Source organism: Temnothorax longispinosus, chromosome 5, assembly GCF_030848805.1.
Source record: "Temnothorax longispinosus isolate EJ_2023e chromosome 5, Tlon_JGU_v1, whole genome shotgun sequence".
Taxonomy (NCBI): Eukaryota; Metazoa; Arthropoda; class Insecta; order Hymenoptera; family Formicidae; genus Temnothorax; species Temnothorax longispinosus.
This window is the reverse complement of record NC_092362.1, coordinates 9,231,962-9,245,199: the sequence shown is the minus strand read 5'-3', so window position 1 is coordinate 9,245,199 and position 13,238 is coordinate 9,231,962.

Below are 13,238 nucleotides of genomic sequence, written 5' to 3'. Positions count from 1 at the left end.
CTCGAGGAGCTCGAGCTACTTCCAGCCAATACGTGCGTAGGCACGCATCGCACGTCAAAGGCGCGAAATATCTATCGCATCTAAAGCACCTCATTTTTTTATTTCATTATATGCACTTTACAATGCAAACGTTAAGTACCACTCGAAAGGCAGCAGTGGACTAACGCGAAACGCGCTACTTGAAAGAAACGACTCTCGCTGACGGATTAAGTCAGCATAAAGCAAAAGATAAATAGAGTATCTCCAAGAACTTATTCATATTACAGGCTAACTATCATCCTACACCTCGCAAATGAAACAAAATCAGAGCAACTACCATACGAGATGACAACGTTCACTGCCGAGCCCGGCATATATTACAAAAAAATCGAACAACTATTAGTATTAAACGCTATTTTGAATGACCTCACGACAGACATAAACGACATTACAGACTACCTGACTCACGCAAATCACAATATTTTATTAACGCGCGTACTCCCGATCGAAAAAATAATCATAGAACTAAGAGAAGCGACCGCACACATAGACAGGAGATTAAGTTTCCCATTCAAAATACAAGCCGAAAACTGGAATTCTATCCAAAAGTACCTAAATGTAAACGCATATTAGGATAACTCGAACATATACACTATTCTTCTGTTCCCATTGATAGCGTACCCAACATACGAAATTATAAGAATCACACCTGTACCAATACACAATGACCATAATGTTTTCACACTCCTAGAACCTTCTCACACCCTATTAGGAATAAATCGAGAAAATCACAATTATATAATTCTAAAAGAAAGCGATTTAAATGAATGTACGCGAGATAATACCAAATTCACTTGCGCCCAAAATCTCCCTGTCTATTTTATAACTCCGAATGCGCCGACCGAAGTACAACTCTATGTAAAAACGTCTAGATATATGGAAAGCCGAAAACAGCGTCACATAATTTCAAATGTAACACTCTGGATTGCAGTATCCGAACCGCAGACATGGTTATTTTCCACCCCAAAAACAACCGATATAATAATTCAATGTAAAGATTTACCAGAAAATAAAGTAAAAATAGAAAGAACCGGAAAAATTACATTACGCGACAGTTGCAAACTAAACACACCGGATATGTATTTAGAGACGCAAAACCGAGTATATAATAAAAACGTAAAAATATATTTACCAGAGTTTAATGCAACAGGCTCAGTAGAAAAAAGCATAACAATAAACAATAAAGTAGATTCTGATAAAGAAATACATTTAGAACAGATAATCAAAGACCCGACAGAATTAGTAAAATTAAGTATGAGTCTAGAAGAGATAAAAAAAAAGAAGTGGAAAATAACCAACCAAGCATATTTGCGAATAAACATATTATATACCCTATAGGCTCCACGACCATAATTGTAATAATAATAAACATCATAATCATAGCCATTTATGTAATAAAGAGAAAAAGGGACCACTAAAAAATTTTTTTTTTGTTTTTTGTAATACCAACAATAACGTAAGAAATATAAAAAACTTAGATTGTAACCCCTCAAGGGAAAGAAAAACGCACATAAATAAACGAAAAACTACGTTTTTCTTTTTCCGCGGGGGGAGGGATGTTGCGAGCGCGCAACGATTAGGTAATTCGATAGGTAGCGACAGAAGTCGAATATGACTTCCGCCGAAACTCCTGACGATTGCATCGGACGAGCGATCATCCGATGCAAGTCGACACCGGAACCCGGAGCGCGGATTCCGGAGCGACCGAAATCGCTGACGCGAAGGCCATCGCGAGGCGTCGGCAACGAGAATTCCGCGCTAACTCGGAAGTCCCGAGTTAGCAACAAGACTCGGTCGCAAGACTATAAAAGACCGCCGAATTGGCATGCCAGGCAGTCGGTCGAAGAACAGCTAGCAGTCGCGTCGAAACACCTACGATTTCCTGAAAACAAACCGCAAGGCGGGAACTCAACAAGAAGAGACAACTCGTGTAGAACAAGCCCATTTATTCAATAAAGATATAAATTGGAAATCGGACGTGTTGATTCACTCCTTTCTCGCTCGCGAGCGGAACTCGATCCCCTTAGCCGATACCCGGCTAACAATATATATATATCTTTGTCAAATGGTCGGTTCCGGGACATCCTATCTTTTTAATATTTCTCAATGCGCTTTAACACCCTGGTTCTATTCTACAAAGGTAAATTAAATCAACCAATTACTTTTTGAGATATTGGAAAATAATGTTTTCCAGGACACTTTCGTAATGGTATACTATATTCCAGGACAGTAATGTTATAATAATGTTTCCAGGACTGGCTTGGAAAAAATATATACTTTATGGTAGATTCCAAGACATGTTATATATACTTTATGGTAGATTCCAAGACATGCACCATTTTATGGTGCGTTAGTTTCCAAGACACGAACAATTTTTGGCCATAACGTAAAATTACTGACTTGCGGGATAATGTTTACAAAATACCGTACCTTATGTTTCCATACCACGTTCTTAAGTGTCAAGAAGTATCTTAAATCCCTTGAATATACGGAAATTACAAAAATTGATATGTACAGTTGTATGACATTGAGACCGGGCCCTTCGCGGCAGCTGCGCCGCTTGATGAAGCGGTCACCCCGAGTGCTTTTACACAGGTTGCCCGAGTCCCAGCCTCGCGCGGCCCAGACGGAGCAGGCGGTAGCAGAGCCGGAGCCGCCGCAAGGGAACACAGAAGCGGCCCCAGCACCACGGGAAGTGGTCCTCCCGAACATGCCGCCCACGCCGCTAATGCCGGCGCTCCAACTCCCACTCCTCACTCCTACGCCTCCTCCCCTTATTGAGGCGATAGCCGAGGTAGTGGGCTACGATTTTCCGATAGGACCAGTGAACCAGCCCTCGGACGAATTTGAGACTCCGTTGGGAGAGAGTGATGGCGACGACGAGACATGGAAGCCGCATTAGGGAGGCAGCTCGTCGACTGACGATTCCGATGCCGAAGAAGGCACACGGAGACATATATATATATATATATATATATATACATATATATAGATAGATAAATATTACATATCATATAATAGCTCAATTATAACTTGCTTTCTAAATTACACTTTTTTAATTAGCGCGGACCACACACACGCACGCACGCACGCACGCACGCACGCAGGCACTGTTATGCCATAACTTTTCTTTTTCTTTTATTTATTGTATTTCATGGAATATTATATTGTTTAATAAAGGACACGAATATCTTTGTGGTCGATTACATAAATCTGTTTTTTTTTTTATTTTTACAGATACATTTTTTAGTTTTTAACATCTCAGTTATGTAATTTCACTTTTTTAAAAGTCTATTATACTATTGCATGAAAAAATGTTTTATTACTAATTATTACTAATTATTGCATTATTACTATTGCATTATTGTTTTATTAATAATTATTGCATTATTTCTTATTAATAGAAAACTCTTACAATAAACACGGAAACATGCATGTACGGAACATTGATGTGACGAAGTTACCAAAATTGATTTTACGTAAAATTAATCGACAGCTGCAGACAAATGGACGGCAAGCATTACAAAAGCTGAAGACTTGAAACTCAAATACGAGGTAATCTTATCACCATTTAGTAGTACACAGTACTGCTGTAAATTGTAAAATTAAAGTTATTTCTTTTCGCACAGACATATAAGCAATATTAAAAATTTTATTTTCGTTTTCTCTTCACAGATGAAGCGATATATGAGGTGCCAGGTGACGATTATAGATATTGGTATTCGGATGACAGTAATGCCTGTGAAGAACTTCCATTCCACATTGTAAATTGGGATCTTCAAAACAGTCAGAATGTATCAACAGAGAAGTCTACCGAAGATATCTGCACGCTGTGTACTACAAATGCGCGAACACATATTTTTGTACCCTGTGGTCATCTCGTCTGTTGCATTGAATGTATCGAACGTTTGGAACATAAATAATGTCCGATATGCAATACTACTTATGAAACTTGTCTTATAGTTAGAAAACCATAAGAAGCTGTCTGCTTCTGAAATGTCTTAGCATACACAAATTTCAGATATTTTAAATCTAGTGAAATTACGTAGCACGCATTATTAAGTTTTTCTTAAATCACTTTCTTCATTATTACTAGTACATAATTCTTGTAAAGAGAAAGTCGAATATTCGAAAACGTCAAGTATTTTTCAATCTCACAAATTCAGTCTGTATTTATAATTAAATTTAGTCTTTGTACATATAAATAAAAACTAATTTCCTAAATATTAGTGATATTACTTTTTGAAAAAGGCCAAAGTTTTTATATTGTTGATTCAATATATATTAAAGTGTAGAATCAGTTTATACAATAGAAGATATAAGTTTCCAAATTTTTTATACGTATCTTCAATTTTTTGAGACATGCAGATAGGAAACTTGTAAAATACATGGCCTTTTTTTTCTGCTATAACTTGAAAAAAATTATACTCTTAAATAGTGCGAAGCAGGTCAAACACAAAAGCTTACTTATGCCATAACTTTTCTTTTTCTTCTTTTTAATATATTTTATACAATATTAAAATTGTTTAATAAAAAACACACGCAAATACCTTTGTGTAATCGACTACATAATTTTATTTTTTTATTTTTATAAATATTTTCATTTTTTAATTTTTTTACAACTTAATTTTCAAATTCCACATTTTTTTCAAGTTTATTATGCTATTGCATTAGACAAAATTTTGTATACTAATTGTTGCATTATTTCTTACTTATAGAAAACTCTTACAATGAACACGGAAACATACCTGAGCGGAGTATTGATATGACGAAGTTTCCAAAATTGGTTTTACCTAAAATTGATCAACAACTGCAGACAAATGGACGGCAAGCATTACAAAAGCTGGATAATTCAAACTGTCAAGTTTAATAAAAACCCTCTTGTATTTTTGTACTCCGTGGTCATTTTGCTGTTGCGTTTAATGCTTCGAACGTTTGGAACGTTATCGATGTCCGGTATGCGATATTATATTTGTGAAAAATATTTTAGAGTTAGAAAACCCGTAAGAAGCTGTCTGCTTCCGAAATGTCTTAGCATAAGAAAGCATTTTTTATATGGTATTGTTTTTATTGTGACATTTATATTTTTGCAATTATACTTATATATTTCAGTTTCGTCTTTATTATAAGCACAGTTATGTACTATGGCGGTGTCCACAAGAGTTTAAACTAGTTTTTTTATATGTAATTGTCCTTATCAAATAGTCTACAAAGAGACGAGAACTAACGACGTTATAAATGTAAATTCGTTGTCAGTGCGACAGAAATGCAGATCTTTTGTTTAAAATTATTTTTATTTTCCTGTAAGTTAGTTCAGAGCAGAAGACATTTTTTTCATCTTTTTCTATTTTATTTTTATAACGATTAAGTACCTTTCAAAATGTAAATGAAGGTTCTAGTTCCTAAAGTTGTTTATGCGTAATATATGCAGCTCATTGTAATTAAATACATAGATTTTACCTTTTGTGCAAGAGATACATGATCAAAGATAATTTGATAGTCTTCCTATGTATAGATACATAAGTATATGTATAAATGTATAATGCGCTGCCATGTGATATTATTTTTCTAACGTTTCGCCGTATACATTATACAACACGATAAGTACATATTATAAAAATGTTCAATAAAGATATAAATTGTAAAGAAACAAAAAAAACGTGTTTTAACAAGAAACCAGTTTTGCCTTACACTTCATTGCCGTTTCTCAGATGTATCCAGTCATAACGTATGAATATTTAAGATTCGCTTGATCTAACTGTGCGCGATTAAACGGTGCGCGATTGTACGGTGCGCGATTGTACGGTGCGCAATTGTACGGTGCGCGATTGTACGGTGCGCGATTAAACGGTGCGCGATTGTACGGTGCGCGATTAAACGGTGCGCGATTGTACGGTGCGCGATTGTACGGTGCGCGATTGTTACGGTGCGCGATTGTTACGGTGCGCGATTGTACGGTGCGCAATTGTACAATAGGTGCGCGATTGTACGGTGCGCGATTGTACATACGGTGCGCGATTGAACGGTGCGCGATTGTACGGTGCGCGATTGTACGGTGCGCGATTGAACGGTGCGCGATTGTACGGTGCGCGATTGTACGGTGCGCAATTGTACGGTGCGCAAAAACCGTGTCCAATGCAACATACGTTTATTTATTTAAATAAGTTAATAATATGTGTTGTGTCCAAAAGCAACGGTGTCCAATTGAACTGTGCGCCATTAAAATGTGTCCAAACGAACTGTGCGCAATTGAAACGTGTCTAATCGAACGGTGCGTGACGTTATGTGTCCAATAGCACTGTGTGCAATTGCAACGTGCGCAATTGTACTGTGCGCCAGTGAAGGCTTCTCCAGATGGATAGACTCGCTGCCGCGCCTCTTGTCGAATTACAATTGTCGCAGACACAGAACGATCCGAATGCGTCCGGCGGACGTGACGCCCACCGTCGCCGAAAAACTGCTGCGCACGGTGTACGGTCGCGTGAAGATAGCCGCGCCGGCGAAATTTCGAGTCGGCGATCCGGTGCGCGTGAGCAAATTCAAAACGATTTTCGAAAAAGGCTACACTCCCAATTGGACCACCGAGATCTTTCGCATAGCCAAAGTACCAATACAAGGATACCAGTACAAAGGACCAATCCCGTTACGTATCTGTTGAAAGACGTTCGCGGAGAAGCGATAGTCGGAGGATTCTACGAACACGAGTTGTTGCGCGTCTCCAATCCCGACGTCTATCTCGTGGAAAAAGTCCTGTGCACGTCGCGTTTCATACGCTCGTACGCGTCTTCGCACTCCAGCGAATAGATCAGACTGTCCGTATCCGTGTAGGCAATTCGACAACGGTCGCGATAGAGCGGCACCATGTAGTCGTAGTGAAACTCGTAGAGACGCGTCTTGGATATCTCGAGAATAGACATACCCACGTAGATCGGCTTGTTGAATTTTACCTCGAGCCTTCGCAGCTCGATCGCCACCAGATTCTCCGAGAAGACGCTCCTGCTGTGAAAGTTCGGCTTAGCGATCAACGCCTCCGCGCCGTATCTCCCGTCCCATCGCGTCACGAGACGCACGTCCACGTGATCGCGCACGTTCTCTATAGTCTTGCCGAAGACGGCGTTGTTCATCAGTTTGTACAAATTCCGTTCGAACTCGTTGCTCGCGCGCTTCCTAAGCGCGGTGTTCAGCTCAATGTAAACGCGAAGCCACGGCGACTGGGCGAATCGCAGAACGCGACGAACGCGCGTCAGACGCATACCTAGTCGCAGACATTGCTGCAGGTTTCGATAGTGCGTCACGTAGCGCGATTTGTCGTAAAGAGTGGCGAGCAGTTTCTCCTGTCGCTTGCCGGGCGGTTTGTCGCGCGTCGGGCACAACGGCAGATTTGCGTGGGCGTCGTGCAGGTCCCGCGGATACTCGAGATCCACCTCCAAAATATAACCGACGTCGCTGTCCGCCGGCACGGTCGTCGCGTCGAAATTCTCAGGGTCGTCGAGCCACTGGAAATTCGCGTACAACGATTCGCTCATAGCCCAGCCGTACAGATTGTTCACGTCGTAATACATGAGATACGTAGTGGGTTGGAACGAGTCGTGCGTCGGTACGTGCCTGTTGTTGGCTCGCGCGTACCTGAGCGAACATTGACTGAGACCGCCGCGTATTCCGCGTTCCACGAACAGCACCATGTCGATGTCGGTGAGCAGCTCGAAACGCACGCCGGTGTACCTCAGCATGGCGTCCCACGTGTACCCCGGCAACGTGTAGTAATGCGCGGGATCGAGCCCGTAACTCGCCGAACACGCGTCCCGAAAATTTTCAAATATATCCGCCAGAAGAAGCACGTCGGTCTTGAGATACAGATCGCTGTACTCGCCGAGATCTCGCACACGAAAACGTCGCCAGACCCTCGTCGCGTGCTCGTAGTCGATCTCGCTCGCGGTCTCGTCGGTCAGGGAGCTGCAAAAGGCCTCGCGTGGCGGAAGCTCGGTATCCCGCAGTTTGTCCGCGCCGTCGACGTACTCGTACGGAAACACTCCCTCGCGAGTGAGCAGATTGAGATCCTCCGCGCTCAAATCCGCGTACTCCGAACGCGTGATTCTCAGCTTGTCCTTGTTCAGATAGGACGCCAGGGTTTCGATACTCGCCGCTAAAAATTTATACGAGTCCACAAATGGAAGCTTCACGTACCGATCCCATTTCCCGTCCGTCTGCGTCTCCTTAACGGTCTTCGAGAAAGATATGTAGCTTTCCTTCGTGAGCGGCAGCAGATCGACCCCGCCCTCGAAATCGTTCGCGATTTTCTCGACGACAAAGTGCGCGTCGTAACCCGACAGATTGTGAAAGAACACGAGAATCGCGTAAACGTTTCTGTAATTCAGATTGCAACGAGAATGCGCCGGACCTCTGTAACGTCCGGTTAGGTGACAGTGATCCCGCACACGCTTGTCCTCCGGTTGAAACGGTTTCCCGCACACGTGACAATGAGTCGCGAGCAGAAATTCGCTTTTCTCGTCCTCCGTAAGTTCCACCATCGTTATATATTGGTGGAAAATTTATTCTTAACGCGATGCGCGAGAACGCGAAGCTCATTCACGAACCACGAAACGCAATCCTCGCCGCGACAATATCTGTACGCGGACGCGGCATCGTCGTAGGTGCAGCACAGATAGTAGCCCAGGCTGAACGGTACGTGACGCTGATAAGCGTATCTTTCCGTTCTCGGGCCCCCCTCGACGTTTTCCCTCTCCCGTCGTTCGAGAAGACACTCCAGATCCGCGTACACCACGAAGGGAAGTCGCTCCTTTCTGTCGTGATTGTCGAAAGACAGCTACTTGTCGCTCTCGTTCGGGAGAACGATGGCGCAGTCGTTCATTCGGCCGCAGTCGACGCTGTGGGCGGCCAACTTATCGCGCGTATAGAAATCAAGAGACACGGTAGTGTCTCGCGCCAAGTACACGCGGAGCGAGACCGACCGTGACTCTTTTACGCGACGCGACGGGTTGCGAGTACCCGAGATGTTGAGATCTCGATAACGAGTGAACGGATCAAGTTCTAAGTAGGCTTGATCGATAGCTTGGGGTCCAATTAGGGGGGGGTTTCTCTCATAATATTCCGCTACGTGCCCTACGAGCGGAGATATTGCGACGCAAAGTCCAAATATGAAAATTTATTTTTAAGATACTACTTCCTACTTCTACGTCGACCGCTCTCATCTCAATATTATTATGATTATCAGAGAAACGTCACTTTCACTTTTTCGCCGCTGGCGGCGCAGGTATCGCCAGTTTCGATATCGCGCGCGTATTTCGAAATTAGGTCGATAGACTTATCGGTCAGGAGGAAGATTTCTATTTAGGTAAATTAAGGTAATATATAATATATATTGAGTCAACGGAAAAGAAGGTTCTCTACGCTTGGCAGAGAGTGCCGCTAGGGAATTTTTAAGTCGATTCTTATGAATCAAGCTTGAATTCGATGTCTAGGTATCCCAGGTTGTCGATGACGAGGTCCAGATAGTGCGCTTCATAGTTTTCGGTGTCCAGGTGTAATAATACGTTGAATTCGATGTCTACGTGTCCCAGGTTGCCGATGACGAGGTCCACATAGTGCGCTCCGTAGTTTTCGGTGTCTACGTGTATTAATACCTTGAATTCGATGTCCACGTGTCCCAGGTTGCCGATGACGGGATCCAGATAGTGCGCTTCATAGTTTTCGGTGTCCATGTGTAATCGTACGTTGAATTCGATGTCTAGGTGTCCCAGGTTGCCGATGACGAGGTCCACATAGTGCGCTCCGTAGTTTTTGGTGTCTACGTGTATTAATATCTTGAATTCAATGTCCACGTGTCCCAGGTTGCCGATGACGGGATCCAGATAGTGCGCTTCATAGTTTTCGGTGTCCAGGTGTAATCGCACGTTGAATTCGATGTCTAGGTGTCCCAGGTTGCCGATGACAAGGTCCACATAGTGCGCTCTGTAGTTTTCGGTGTCTACGTGTATTAATACCTTGAATTCGATGTCCACGTGTCCCAGGTTGCCGATGACGGGATCCAGATAGTGCGCTTCATAGTTTTCGGTGTCCATGTGTAATCGTACGTTGAATTCAATGTCTAGGTGTCCCAGGTTGCCGATGACGAGGTCCACATAGTGCGCGCCGTAGTTTTCGGTGTCTACGTGTATTAATATCTTGAATTCGATGTCCACGTGTCCCAGGTTGCCGATGACGGGATCCAGATAGTGCGCTTCATAGCTTTCGGTGTCCAGGTGTAATCATACGTTGAATTCGATGTCTAGATGTCCCAGGTTGCCGATGACAAGGTCCACATAGTGCGCTCCGTAGTTTTCGGTGTCTACGTGTATTAATACTTTGAATTCGATGTCCACGTGTCCCAGGTTGCCGATGACGGGATCCAGATAGTGCGCTTCATAGTTTTCGGTGTCCAGGTGTAATCGTACGTTGAATTCGATGTCTACGTGTCCCAGGTTGCCGATGACGAGGTCCACATAGTGCGCTCCGTAGTTTTCGGTGTCTACGTGTATTAATACCTTGAATTCGATGTCCACGTGTCCCAGGTTGCCGATGACAAGATCCAGATAGTGCGCTTCATAGTTTTCGGTGTCCAGGTGTAATTGTACGTTGAATTCGATGTCTAAGTGTCCCAGGTTGCCGATGACGAGGTCCACATAGTGCGCTCCGGTGTCGGTGTCTACGTGCATTAATATCTTGAAATTGATGTCTAGGTGTCTCAGGTTGTTGATGACGAGGTCCACATAGTGCGCTTTGTAGTTTTTGGTTTCTAGGTGTATTAATAACTTTAAATCTGAATGTAGGACACATAGATATCGAATTCGAGGTATTAATACACGTAGACACCGAAAACTACGGAGCGCACTATGTGGACCTCGTCATCGGAAACGTGGGACACCTAGACATCGAATTCAACGTATTATTATACCTGGACACCGAAAACTATAGAGCGCACTATCTGGAACCCGACATCAGCAACCTGGAACACGTGGACATCGAATTCAAGGTATTAATACACCTGGATACCGAAAACTATGAAGCGCACTATGTGAACCTCGTCATCGGCAACCTGGGACACCTAGACATCGAATTCAAGCTTGATTCATAAGAATTGACTTAAAAATTTCCTAGCGGCAGAATCAAGAGACACGGTAGTGTCTCGCGCCAAGTACACGCGGAGCGAGACCGACCGTGACTTTTTTACGCAACGCGACGGGTTGCGAGTACCCGAGATGTTGAGATCTCAATAACGAGTGAACGGATCAAGTTATAAGTAGGCTTGATCGATAGCTTGGGGTCCAATTAGGGGGGGGGGGGTTTCTCTTATAATATCCCGCTCCGTGCCCTACGAGCGGAGATATTGCGACGCAAAGTCCAAATGTGAAAATTTTTTATTAAGATACTTCTTCTTCTATCTACTTCTAACGCCGACGTCTTATATGACACTACAAAAAGGCGTGATATCCGTACAAAATTACCTTTTTCAAAAAAAAGGTAAAAAAATGCGCCAAGTACACGCATAGTAGTATATATGTATTATGTTGTTACCTCGAAAAAAACAAAGTGGTAGTATTATACCTCGAAATAACACCCTGTACATATTGTTTATACAATGCGTAATACTGCAAAAAGGCGTGATATCTGTACAAAATTACCTTTTTTAAAAAAAAGGTAAAGAAAGGCGCCAAGTACACGCATAGTAGTGTATATATGTTGTTACCTCGAAAAAAAAAACAGTGGTAGTATTATACCTTAAAAAAATCTAAGTAACAAGTGGTAGACGAAATCTTTGTATCTTGAAAAATCTCGAAAAAACCTAAACAGTAGTATCTTCACCTCGAAAAAAAATACAAAGTAGTAGTATTATACCTCGAAAAAACCTAAGTAACAGGTAATGGACGTAATCTTTGTATCTCCAAAAATCTCGAAAAAACCTAAGCAGTATTATTTTTATTTCCAAAAAATTATTACTCAAGTGATACACATCACAAAATTACGTTACCTTATCAAAAAAAGAGTCGCGCTTCAAGTGATCTATTATTACAATTACAAAAAAGAAATGATATCTTTTTTTAAATTACAGCGCCAATTACAGAGAACATATATTTTTCGAGATACAAAGATTACGTCTACCACTTGTTACTTAGGTTTTTTCGAGGTATAATATTACTACTGCTTTTCTTCGATTAGAATAAAAAATTGAATCATGAAGAATTACACAGAAGTAACAGTACAAAATACAAATATTTTATTAAAATATTTAAACCCAATAAGGGAATACAAGGTATTTAAATACAAAGTTTATATATGTATTTTAAAAGATTTAATCGCATCGCAAAGAATTACAGAGGTAACAGTACAAAAAAAAAATATTTTATTAAAATACATAAATTTTTCTTGTCAAAAAACTTGGCGCTGCTAGACACATCGCCCACACCCACTCGCTCGCACATACACATTAGGCTGACCTAATTTTGAGGTCTAGCAGCGCCAAGTTTTTTGACAAGAAAAATTTATGTATTTTAATAAAATATTTTTATTTTTTGTACTGTTACCTCTGTAATTCTTTGCGATGCGATTAAATCTTTTAAAATACATACATATATAAACTTTGTATTTAAATACCTTGTATTCCCTTATTGGGTTTAAATATTTTAATAAAATATTTGTATTTTGTACTGTTACCTCTGTGTAATTCTTCATGATTCAATTTTTTATTCTAATCGAAGAAAAGCAGTAGTAATATTATACCTCGAAAAAACCTAAGTAACAAGTGGTAGACGTAATCTTTGTATCTCGAAAAATATATGTTCTCTGTAATTGGCGCTGTAATTTAAAAAAAGATATCATTTCTTTTTTGTAATTGTAATAATAGATCACTTGAAGCGCGACTCTTTTTTTGATAAGGTAACGTAATTTTGTGATGTGTATCACTTGAGTAATAATTTTTTGGAAATAAAATAATACTGCTTAGGTTTTTTCGAGATTTTTGGAGATACAAAGATTACGTCCACCACCTGTTACTTAGGTTTTTTCGAGGTATAATACTACTACTTTGTTTTTTTTTTCGAGGTGAAGATACTACTGTTTAGGTTTTTTCGAGATTTTTCAAGATACAAAGATTTCGTCTACCACTTGTTACTTAGATTTTTTTAAGGTAGTGTAGATATCTGCGA